This window comes from Alternaria novae-zelandiae (assembly GCF_023758075.1).
Source record: "Alternaria novae-zelandiae strain BMP 2774 chromosome Unknown scaffold_9, whole genome shotgun sequence".
Classification (NCBI taxonomy): domain Eukaryota; kingdom Fungi; phylum Ascomycota; class Dothideomycetes; order Pleosporales; family Pleosporaceae; genus Alternaria; species Alternaria novae-zelandiae.
The window spans coordinates 926884-940591 of NW_026056969.1; positions in this window are offsets into that span (position 1 = coordinate 926884).

The following is a 13708-nucleotide window of genomic DNA, read 5'->3' on the forward strand; positions in this document are numbered from 1 at the left end:
AACAGCTACTTAAAGTTCTCTATAGTAATATTACTCTTCTACTTAAAGTCTTCTACTAGCTTACTCTAACCTATCTTTTTACTAACTACCTTCTAGAAAGAAATTAGGTATAGATTATAGGCTATCTAAGAACAAAAGCAATAGCTAAGAAGGTTAGAGTCTTATTTACTAAGCTTATGTTGCTTAACAAAGAGAATAGATATAACTAGATAGGTTTAGAGTTTATACTACTTATCTTAGAAAAGATATAGAAGAAGAAGAATGTTATTTATAGCTTTTATATTTATAGCTTACTTAAAGAGATCTATGTAGGTAGCTATTGCTTATATATAAGTTTAATAGACATAAGCACTATTAATTAATAAGCTATTAGAGTAGCAACTAATACAGACTTCTTAATACTATGCTTAGATAACTTTAATATATTTGCGATTATTAAGTTTAGTATGCTTAGAGTAGCTGTTAAGAATTAGTTAAAGAAAATTAGAAGTTCTATCTAGATATTTATAGTTCTTAGCTATAGTTAAAGCCTTAAGCTTATTAGAATTCTAGTCTTTATCTTCTAAATTATCTTTATTAAGCGTAGTGTCTATCTTCTTAGACAAAGATTAGTAAGCTAGAGTAGATTTTAGAGCGCTAGCGCTAGGTAGTAGTAGTAGTAGTAGAAGGCTAGTTTGTGTACTATAAAGCCTTAATTTCTATAACTTAGCTACTACTATTCTCTTCTTAACTACCTTAAAACTAGCCTAGCGCTCTTAGTGTACCTACTTCTCTAGGTTTACTAAAAAAGTAACTAATCTAGCTCTACTAAGTTGCCTTACTCTAATCTTCTTTAGCTCTACTTTAATATAATTACTACTTTTATTAATTACTCTTAACTTATATAGAGACAATCTAAGTTCTATTATAATAGAGATAGCTAATTAATAGATAGAGTAAAGCTTTATCTAGTATCTAGCTATAGTGTTAGTAATTATTACGTTATTACTACTATAAAGAGTATACGTAATCTAGTAGTTCTTGTTAGAATATCTATTAGCTATGTATAGAAAGATATATTACTAAAACTTATATTAACTATTATAAGTACTATCTTTCTTATACTTATAAGTAAAAGAAACTATAATATTTCTAGTAGTAAGGCTAAGTATACTTAGTGTTATACTGCACTTCTTATAGTTCTTTTTTAATACTTTAATAGAATACTTTAAAAGAGATAGCGTCTTAGAAAGTAGGTTCTTCTTAGTAAACTAAATAGTTGCCTTAATAGAATCTCTTAAGGTAGCCTAGTCTTGCGTAATAATATTAGTCTTAGTACTTTTACGCAGAGTGTAGATATAAATAGCTACTACTTAAACTAAGAAAAGAGCTGCGTTACTAATATCTAGACGTCTAAGGTAGAACTATATATTAGATATAGCCTAGTAGTTATATAGAACCTTACTTAAAAAGTAAGAGACGTAGCTTATAAGACTAGGCTCTAATACGTTAACGCTCTTAGTAGTAGTAGTTAGCTCTATAATACGCTTATCTTTAGTATTCTTAGCTTAGCTTAAGACTTAATACTAGCTGTTAAATACTTTAATACTACTATACTTATCTATAAGCTCTAGTAGCGCCTTAACTATGTTAGATACTTTAAGAATAAGGTTAGTAATCTAGTTAAATAGAAAGATCGCGTTAGTTATAAAAGTGTTAAGAATAACCTTCTATTGCTTAGAAGACTACTATTTAAGACTAGTAATAAACTCTATTACCTTACTATTAATATTTAGATTCTAGAGATTCTAGTTCTAGGCTAAGGTAAGAACTTAATTCTTAGCTTTAGTATATAGAGCCTAGATAATTGCAAGAGTATCTTTCTTTAGTTGTAAACTAGAAGAAGTAGTAGAGAAAGAGCTAGTGTTACTTCTAGAGGCTTAACTATAGATACCTAGAGTAGTAAAATTCTTAGTTAGACTAGGTATGTATAGCTTAAAAGATAGACTTTTCTAAGAAGAGGTCTCTTATAAAAAAGAGCCTTAGCTATAAGAGAAAGTTAACTTTCTAGTGTCTATAGCTTTACTCTTGCTCTTATTCTTATTACTAGCTATCTTCTACTAAGCCTCTAGTAGCGCAGGTGTTTTTCTTTAGTAATCTAAGACTAGCTCTTATAAAGAAACTCTTGCTAGACTAGCTTATAGTGTAGAACTAATAGTACTAAGCTTATACGTGTATATAGTATAGTTACGCTTATACACTTATTTACAGAATTAGTTATAGATATAGTAGACTAAGCGCACGCTCTTATATATAAAGTTAATAGTAACTAGAAGTTATAAGAAAGGTTTAGGTAGCCTATAGGCTTATTATACTTCTCTGCGCTAGGCGTAGTAGTTATAGTTATAGTTATAATTACTAAGGTAGAAAACAAAGAAAGTTAAGTTAATAAAAAGAGAAAGAAGACATAGCCTACTTCTAAGAGGCAACTATAGTGTATAGAGGTAAAGAGAAAAGATTAAGAAGGTTAGAGAAGAAAGAAAGAAGTAATAGTTAAGAAGAGGTATATATATATATATAATTAAGAAGCGTTTATCTATTATAGTATTATAATATTACGATATTAATAGGTAAAGTTAGAAGGTAAAATTATAGTAAAGATAAGATAATTAATTGCGTAATTAGCTATTATACTTAGTAGTGTTCTTACGCGTATAATAGTATTAGTAAATAGACAGCGTTATGTTATTATAGTAGTAACAACTAGATTTTAGGTAAAATTCTAACCTACCTAAAATCTATATATTAGAACTATTATAGCCTGTAATTATTAGAATTATAGCTAAAAGACTATAATAGCTATATAAATATAGTTTAAAGAGAGTTTAAAGCTAAATAGAATAGTTAAAAGAGTAATACTTATTATAATTAGTACTAGTATTTCTAATATTAAAGTTATAAGAGAGCTATAATACTTATAGCTCTCTCTCTTATTACCTCTAAGAGCGTATAGAGGTAATAAAGAATTAGTTACTAAAGATAAGATAGTTATAGTTATTATAGTAGTTTCTAGGTAGTTGCGCGTAGAGTTATAGCTAGTTATTATACGTAGAATTGTAGCTACTACGTTTTTTAGGCGTTCTAAGTGTATTAAGATAGTAGCAGAATAGATATATTCTTATCTACCTAGTAGTAGTTACTTTCTAGAGACCTAACTATAGGCAGGCTAATATAACTAGAAATTACTATTCTAAGCTCTAATTTAAGTAGCTTAAGAGGCTTAGAATAGTAAATTAACTAAGTCTAGGTAGTTATTACTAGGTAGAGGCAACGCCTTAGTAGTTGTACAACTCTATAGCCTAGTAGACTAGTAGTAGAGAATCTAATATAAGATAGAATATAGTAAGGTAGTAAGAATAGCAGTAGCTATCTTCTCTACTTTATCTTAAGGTTTATAGTACTTATACTCTACTAAGAGTATTTAAACGTATACTACCTAGCGCTTATAAGAAGAGGTATTACTATATATAGTAAACTCTTTATCTATATTATCTAGTATTAATATTATAGTAGAGAAGTTAGAGATAGTAGAGAGTACTTAGAGTAGCGTTTGCCTTAGGCTCTAGTAGTAGCTTCTAGCTAAATGCTGCTATAAGCGCTGCGCTATCTTTATTACTATATATCTTATAGTCTATAATACGTTTATCTAGTATAGTTTAAGACTATAGAGAAGTTAGACGCTTCTCTTACTAGTAGTAGTAAGAGTTAATAGAAGCTAGAAAGAGAGTGTAATAAGAAAGAAGCTAGAATAAATTAAGGTTAAAAGTAAGAAGAGCACTATCTCTCTAGTTTTAGTAGAACTTGCAGAATACTTCTCTATAAGACTAATATAGTCTGTACATATTTATAATATTAAGATTCTTTATAGTATAGTTAACGCAATAGAAGAGAAAGAAATAAAAAAAGACTAAAGAAGTGTACTTTAAATACTTAGTAATAGTAGACTATATATTATTAAAGAGGCTTTTAGACAAGAGAGCCTATAGTAGACTTTCTCTTCTCTTTCTTAAGTAAAGGCTATTCTATAGCCTAAGCTCTTTCTCTATCTAACGCTAACAATATATTAGAATTAGAGAAAGAAACAAAGTCTAGTTAAAATGCTCTCTATTCTTCTTCTGTAAAGCGCTTAGTAATAACTATACTTAGCTAACTAATAAGCCTTAGAAGAATGCTTAGCTAGCTAATAAGTCTTAGAGCGTTGCTTACCTCCTCTTTCTTAAGTTATAGTTAGAAAAGAGTATTCTAGCTATCTTTCTTATTATTGTTAATAGAGCTAGCTAGCACGTTAGCAGAAACGTTAGTGTTCTTCTAGTTATCTAGATTATAGAGCTTTATCTAGCTATAATATTACTTAGTAATATCTTCTAGTGTTTGTTAGCGAAAGAGCTTTAGCCTTTTACTAGAAATAGTGTGTAGAAGTAGAGTTCTATTAAGATTTTTAATCTAGTAAGTGCTTTACTCTAGCTATAGTTATTAAATGTAATAGAGACTTATCTACCTAGCGTTAAGCTTCTTATCTCTAGATATATTAATCTTCTATATAGAGTTCTATAGAAGAACTAGGTTACTAAGTTAAAGCTTCTTGTAGCGTATCTTCTTAGTGTTATTTTAATAATTCTTCTTAGCTTAACGTAGTTAATTAGTATAGGTAATAGTATTCTTAGTAAACTAGTTCTAGAGGTCTAGTTATATTGCGCGTATTGCTAGAAGTTATGCGTAATTCTTTACTTCTTAGAATAGAAGAGTCTACTATATTAGAAGCTCTAATTCTAACAGTAGAACTAGGTTTTAACTAGTAATTAACTAGTATAGTAAATAGCCTATCTAAGACTAAGTAGAAATGCAGTTAGCAAGAAGAACAGTAGGTAAGTTATTTACTTATAGGCCTAACAGCTTAGCGAGAGCATTAATAATAGGCTTATATCTACTCTTAATCTTACCTATAGCCTGTAGGTTATATAAGAATAACTAGATACGTTTAATCTTATAGTTAGCTATAAGATACTTTACTACCTTAGTAAAGTCTAGTCTACTATTAACTAAAAGCTTGCGTGTTGTACTCTATTAATAGATAATATTCTTGTAAATAAACTTAGCAATAGTGCTAGACTTATTATTAGAAAGCGCTCTAGCTTCTAGCTATCTACTTAAGTATTCTCTAGCAATAATAAAATACTTCTTACCTTAGTAATAAGGTATATAAACTATATTAATTATAACTAACTTCTAGATTGCAAAGCTATACGTATTAGTTAATATATTAACTCTTCTCTTAGAGAAGTAAAGCTAGTATTTAGAATAACGCTAAATTCTTTCTTAAATATCTTTGTATATGTTAGACTACTAGTAATATTAGAAGAGTATAGAGTATATAGTATTAGTTCTATAATAGCTAATAGTCTTATATATTAACTATATAGTTTGTAAGTAGATATTAGCGTTATTAATAACGTAGTGTATAGTAATGTTTCTTAAGGTCTTATAGAAGAGCGCGTAATTACGTATAAAAAAGTTTAAAGCTCTCTTCTTCTATACGCAAAGCTCTTTTAGTGTTATACCTTTAGAAACCTTAAGATTAACAAGAAACTAGGTAATCTACTTAGATTATTTAGCGTACTTATGCTTAAGTACCTAGAGTGCTCTAATAGGTAGTAGCTCTTCTTCTATACTTCTAATTATATAGTTAATAAACTTCTTAAGATTATCTTTAGGTTCTTCTAGTAGAACCTAATTATTAGGTTTAGAGTAGCAAGAGAGAGTATCTATAACAACGTTCTTCTTTCTAAGAACGTAGACAATGTTAAAGTTCTAAAGAAGAATAGTAGAGATCTACTAATTTATAACTAATTCTAGGTTATTAGTAGAAGAGTAATTAAGCTAGGTAATAAGTATTGCTATATTAGTTTTAATAGTAAAGTGTATACTATATAGGTATATACAAAACTTCTTTAAAGCCTATAGCACTACCTTATATTCTAGCTTAGTAGAATGCTAAAGACGTTCTCTTACTAACTAAAGTGTGCTTTTAAATTAAATAAAGTAGTGTCTTCTATTAGCTTATAGCTATTTAAGATAAGCTTCTTCTCTATTCTAACTAGTATTAGTTATAAGAAAGACTTTGTACTTTAATATATCTAAGTAGTTAAGGCTTACTAGTGCTAGTGCTAAGTATATAGCGTGTTTAAGTGTATATATTACTTAATTCTAATCTAGACTCTACTTATACTTTATATCTCTGCAAAGAAGATAGAAGAGAGGCTTAGTAATAGTAGTAAATTCTTTTACCTAGATGTAGTAGTAGACATATAGCCTAAGAAAAGAGTAAATATTACGTATATTATAGTAAAGTAGCTAATCTAAAAGCTTCTAGACCTTCTTGCTATTAGAATAGTGTTCTTTAGAGCTAATCTTATAGCTAATAACCTCTAGGCGTTCTATAAGAAAGTAGTACTTTTTACTAGAGACTATCTCTTCTACGCGCTTAACGTCTGCAAGAACATAGTTAAGTTAGAGAATATATTTATAGATGTAGCAACAAACACTAGGTATAGCTATCTTACTACTATAGTCTATCTTAGAACCTCTACAAGTAATGTTATTAACAAACACTATAGTGTTTAGCTAATAGTTCTTAAGAATCTTTATTATAACGCGCTAGAATGCTATAACTAAGTTAGTTACCTCTATAACTATAGTATAGAAGTAAAGAAGACTAACTAGTATCTAAAAGGCTGTTATGTTCTAGCTTACAGTGTAAAGAGTAATCTAATTATAACTAGAATAGAGATCTATAAGAGAGTTAATAAGACATCTAGTAAAGCGTTTAGAGAACTTATCTACTATTAGTAGTAGGTTTGTATTGCGTATACTAATAGTATTAATCTTTTACGTATTAGAGATCTATTAAGCTTCTCTATTCTTCTTAGAGACTAAGTGCTATAAGTTATAATACTAACTATTACAGCGTTTCTAGGTACCTCTATTAAGGTAAGCATTAGCTATATTAACTATAACCTACTTAAGCTTCTTAGAAATAGTAAAGCCTTGCGCTTGCTAAGCTTTGTATTTAACTATATAGATCTTGTATAGTAGGTATATGTTAGAGTGTATTCTACCTAATTTAGTAAATTTCTATAACAAAGCTGCCTCTCTATTATAGAGTATCTAGATAAAGAGATCTCTCTCTTCTTATGTAACTTGTAATCTAATATAAAGGTTAGCTAGTCTCTTAGATATAAGGTAAGTTTCTTATAGAAATATAGCGTATTATAGTTTAAATATTTTATTATATAGTTCTAGGTCTAGTTTACAAATAGATAGGTAAAGTTATTAATACTAAATAGCTTATTTCTTCTAGTCTTTCTATCTAAACTCTATTAGCTTATCTACTTAGAGAATATTAATAGGTTAAACCTTCTTATCTATAGTCTTATATAAGGTAGTAACCTCTAGTTACTATTAAGTTCTGCGCGCGTAATTAAGTATCTTCTTATAGTTAATCTTATATATAATAGTATACTTAGTAAGCTTCTATTTATGCTAAATAATTAGCTTAGTGTTCTTATCTACCTAAGGTGCCTCTGCGCTATTATTAAAGAGAGAGCGTATCTACTTTCTCTATATCTATTAGATGCTTACTAGAAATAGTATATTATATTACCTAAAACTGTACGTTAGATTGCACTACGCTTTCTAGTGTAGATACTAAACTATAGAAGAATCTTAAGGTAGCTCTAAAGTAGAGTTAGTTATAGCGCTAACTTATACGTATTCTATAGTATTATTATTCTTATCTCTCTATTTATAGTCTATAGTAAAGAATAGGTATATAGACTTAGAGTCTAAGGTAACAAAGAAAACTAACTTAGTTCTATTCTTAGACTAAATACAATATTATACTCTACTAAATGTGTTATATTATATTCTAATGTATAATACTATATACTATAGCTCTCTAAGTATAGCTAAGCGTATAAGGTTTATAATAATATAGAAGGTAGTATAAATAACTATAGTGCTAATACGTATAGAGACGTTAAACGTAGTACTAATAAATAGCTTATAGCTACTATTAGTAGAGGTTACTTCTTATAGTAGGTTGCTAAGCTTCTATATCTAGTATTTATATAGTATCTTTAGTGCGCGCGCTGCGCTAAGGTAAAGAATATTTATTTACGTACTTATATTAATAAGGTATTTAATAAAATTACTATAAATATAAACCTAGGTCTCTAGTAGGTCTATCTAGATAAACGCGCGTCTAGCGCGTCTCTATACTTTACGTACTACCTTAGTAGGTATATAGTTAAGAGTATTACTCTATAAGTTACTATAACTAGTAACTTTATATTAAGTTTATGTATTTAAGTAGTATATATTAATAGTATTATAAGAGGTGCTAGTGTTGCATTAATATAACTATGTAGTTAGTAGAGGTTATAATAGGTGTTTATAAAAAGCGTAATAGTAGAGCGTAGACGCGTAGAAAAGCGCATAGATTTTAGGTAAAAATAAAGTCTACCTAAAATCTATAGCGCAGCTAGCCTTAAAGCTATTTACTATTCTAATACTATCTACACTAATACTATTCTTCTTTAAAAGATTACGTAATTAATTAGTAATATTATTCTAACTAATTAAATTAGAAACTATTACTTCTTATACTTTCTAACTTAGAAGCGCTATTATAATGTAATTAGGCTGTTCTTTAATAAGCTTCTTAAGTTCTAGGTTAGAAAGAGCGTCTAAGAACTTAACTACCTTCTTCTTATAGCCTTGTAACAAATGTCTAGAATTAGCTAATATACTATTATTAATGTAGACATTAGTAGGTAGACGCATAACTATAAATAGTGCGTTAGAAGCTTATAGAAGAAATAGCTACTCTAACTAACTACTCTCTAGTATTATAGTAGTGTCTAACACCTATAAGTTAGAAACCTATCTAAACGTATTCTTCTTAGGTAATAGCTAAGAGCTCTGCGACTACTTAGAGAGTCTACCTCTTTTCTTAATATAGCTATTACAAACTTAATTAGAGTTATTAAGAATACTCTTGTTTAGGTATCTAATAGCATTACCTTTAGCGCTGTAGAGAAACGTAGTGTTCTTACTACTAATAATAATACTATTAGAATTAATATTATTAAGTAGCTAGGCCTTCTTAGAGTACTTAACACCTTTCTAAAACTAGATAAACTACTATTAAGCGTTCTTATAACTAACGCAATAGTCTAAGTAAGTAATTATATTAGCTAAGTTTAATTACTTAAGAATATACTTAAGGCAAGAGTCTCTCTTAAACTTCTTAGAAAGAACACTAGACGTAGGCTATTCTATTATATTATTAGTAACGTTAAAATACTTCTTAATCTTAGACCTAAGCTATTTAAGCTTATAGATTAATAGAAGAGCACTAGAGATTTAGTTAAGGTAATTATAAAGCAGGCTAAAATAGTACATTTCTTGCTTACGCTTACTATTCTAATAGTAACTAATCTAATCTAGGTTGCAGAGGTTATTATAGAGTTTACACTTAGTAATCTTATAACTCTTCTTATTATATATATAGCAAGTGTTAGTGTACTTAGCCTTTCTATACTAAATAGTTCTCTCTTTAGAAGCTATGTTTCTAAGTGCTTTAGTAATAAAAGAACTATTATTTCTTTTAATAAGAGGCTCTTTCTTAGTTATATAGTCTATAAAGTATAAAGCATTATAGAGGTTCTTAAAGATTAGAGTAACTAATAAGTAGACTATAAAGAAATAAACTATGTCTGCGTTAAGCCTTAGCCTATTTAGTAAAGTTATAAGTTATTCTACCTTAGAATCTACATTAGAAGAAAGTAGAGATTCTTGCTTCTTCTATTGCTTCTTAAGATTAGTAATAACACTCTTTACCTTCTCTAGGTTAAAAGTAGCGCGCTTATTAGTAAGTATAATATATCTTATCTTAGTATCTATGCTACTACGTTTCTAGGTATATATATTATTAATAGTGTTATTCTTTCTATAGTGTTTCTTAAGAAAGGTGTAGATCTTATCTATATAGTACTTAGCCTAATTATTACCTTTAGAAGTGTTAGGTATTATAAAAGTAACTATCTACTTATTATACTTTAAAAGTCTATAGTAGAAGAGAAAGCTAAGTTTCTTCTGCAGAACTTACTTATTAGTAACGTAGGCTTCTACTATTGCGTAGAAGTAAGTGTAATACTTAGTAAGACTAAGTAGATTATTTATATACTTATAGATAAAAGCTTATAAGTATAAGTGCTTACCTATCTTAATAGTAGTATTCTTATCTACCTAGTATTTCTTTATGTTCGCCTTAAGCTTAGCCTAGTTCTTCTTCTTATAACTAGTAAAGAGCTTAACAATATAAGTAATAGAGTAATTCTTATTGCTAATATAATCTAGAAGAATAGAAACTCTTATCTTCTTAGAGAGGCCTCTGTTGTTAGCTTATTAGTTATAGTCTTTAAGAAACTTAGTAATATTATTACTAGTAAAGACTAGAGCAGCGTGTCTAGAGTAAACTATAGAGACTATACTATTAGTTACTATTACAAACAATAATATACTCTCTACTTTAGAGATAGTTCTAGAAGTTAGTATCTTTAGTGTTAAAGTAGTTAAAGAAGTAGTAGATAAATACTTAGAAGAGAGAATTACTAGATCTCTTAATGCCTTACACTTCTTCTATTTCTTTAGTAGTTATTATAGTTCTAAATAACTTATAAAGAAGCTAATACTTCTTTACTTAATAGCTTAAATACTAAATAGATATTATACTATAGAGATTATATAATTAAAAGATAAGTTCTAAATGCTTAATAGTGTTTAATGCTCTCTACCTAACAGCAGAAGATACTTTCTAAATACCTTTATAGTTAGTATAGCTTAGCGTTTTACTTACTATAATACTCTATTAGGTTGTTAGTTCTATTAAACTATAGTTCCGCACTAGTGTACGTTCTAAATATACTATTATAGTGTTATCTTAACCTAGCTAGCTTAGCATTTTATTATACTTCTAATGCTACTATTCTAGGTATTAGTTAAATTAGTGTTTTCTAGTGTTTCTAAGTAGTTGTCTTATCTACGCAATTATCTTATCTAATATTACTTAGTAGTAAGAACGTAGTTAGCCTAAATATAACTACTGTTATAGTTCTAGCTAACCTAAAGAAAAAGGCTAAGTCTATACTTATTATGTCTATTATAGTTGTTGTTACTGTATACGTTATATTAACGTATACTAACTACTTCTTATACTATATAGTAGAATATATCTTTATAGGCTTTGCTATTTATATAGGTATTAGAGAGTATAAAGATATATTACTATAAGAACGTAAGGTAGTTAGCACAAGTAAGAAAGTATGTAGATATTAGTTTAGTAGAAAAGAGTTCTATTATAGAGAGATTCTATTATCTAAAGTAATATATAAGAGTCTAATACTAAAAAGTATAAGTAAAAGATAAGATAGTAGATAATTAAATAATTCTAAAGAGCTCTTATTAAAAGACGTTCTCTCTCTAGGTAATTCTTAGGTTGTTAAAGATCTAATTTATATAAGAACACCTTGTGCACTAGCACACTATATAGCTATTTAGAAGTAGGTTTAGACTTATATTTATAACTAAGAAGTCTCTATTATTTAGCACTAATTAATACGTAGAAAGATAAGTAGGCTAGTTAGTCTACTTAAAGTTTACTATTATATAAAGTACTATCTAAACTTTTTAGTTTACGCGCTCTATTCTACTATTAGTCTAGAGGTAATACGTAGTAGATAGAAGCTAGTTAATATCTATAAGCTAGTAGAGAGTCTTCTAAAAGCTATCTAACTAGTTAGAACTCTAGTCTATAATAATAGTAGTTAGAAAACTATAGAAACGCTACTAGGTATTATAAAAAACGCGCGCGTAATACTCTATAGCTATTAATATTATAGTTTCTAACTATATATACTTTAATAGTTAGTTTATTATTACTAATAAATACTATAGTAAGTTAGAGAACTTTTAAAGAAGCTTAGTTATAAAATCTATAAAGATCTACGTCTAATATTATATAGTAACTAGTATTAGCTATAAAAGACTCTAATATTTCTTTCTTAAGATATATACGCTATAGTAGTAGTAGTTATAGATATATTATACTACGTTAGCTAATATACTATTTTAATAATAGTTATAGCGTAGTAGCTAGAATATAGTATTCTTACTAGAGTACTCTACTAGACTCTTTTTATACGTACGCTAGATAACTATAGTAGTTAGAAGCTTTTATAATAGTAGCTATATAATACTACGCTAGAGAAGTACGCTATATATACTTACTATATAGTTACTAATCTACTAGTTAGTACGCGCCTTAGTAAAGAACTTCTAAGACCTATTTAGTATAGCTTATAGTCTAGATACGTAACTATAGTTTTACGTAATAGCTTTATTTTATAACTATTATATATATATATCTATAAAGAGAAGACGCTTTTTAGACTAATATATATTACTAGTATATTCTAATAATATAAGCGCTATAATATTAATAGAGCGTATAACTACTACCTTATTAGAGCTTTTCTAGAGCTAATTCTATAAGTATTAGCTTAGCGTATTAGACTACGCGTAGAGGCACTTAGGTCTAAACTTAAGACTATAGTAAAACTAAGATAGTAACTTTATTTATCTACTTTAGTACTTACTAAGTTTACGTAAGCTTATAAAGTACTCTAAGTTCTTATAGTTTATAAATACTATAAATAGATAAAAAATACTTTATAGCTTACTACTCTAGGCCTTTAGGTACTATACTACTATAAAAAGCTTCTTATTATAGATAGTATAGTTCTACTACTTTACTATTAGAGTAGTAGAGTAGTACGCTATAAGGTAAAGAACGCTATTAATATACTATAATAGGTACTTACTAAAAGCTACTTCTAAGTAGTTATATTTAACTATAGTATTTTAGAATAAGTTCTACTAGACTAATATTAGCTCTATAATAAAGTATGCCTTAAGGCGTTTAAACGCCTTATACTTAGTAGAACTCTACTTAAATAAAATATTTTAACTAGTAAAGTAATATAAAGGTACTACTACCTTAGAGAATCTTTTAATAAAGTTTTAGTAAAAGTTTATAAACTTTAGAAAACTCTAAATACCTATTATAGTGCGTAGAGGCTTCTAATTCTAGACTACTTTTAGTTTATTAGAGTTTAGATAGATTATCTTCTTTATCTAAACTATATAGCTAAAGTAGCGTACCTTCTTTATTATAAATATACTCTTTTCTAGGTCTAAATTTAGACTAGTAGCTTAAAGTAGTAAAAGTACTTAGCGTATCTTTACTATATAATTAGCGCGTAATCTACCTATAAATATTAGTATATTATCTAAATATATAGTTAAGTATTACTCTAGAGTCTTAGAGAGTATACTATTAATATATTATTAAAAAGTAGTAGAGGCGCTAGTTAGTCTAAATAAGTAGATAAGCTACTTAAAGAGACTAAAATAGGTATAGAACGCTATTAGATACTTATCTTCTTTAGCTATATAGAGCTTATAGAACGTAGCTTATATATTAATCTTTATAAACTACTACGCTTATAATATTATATATAGAGTTTTCTTAATTAGTAGAAGTAGGTAG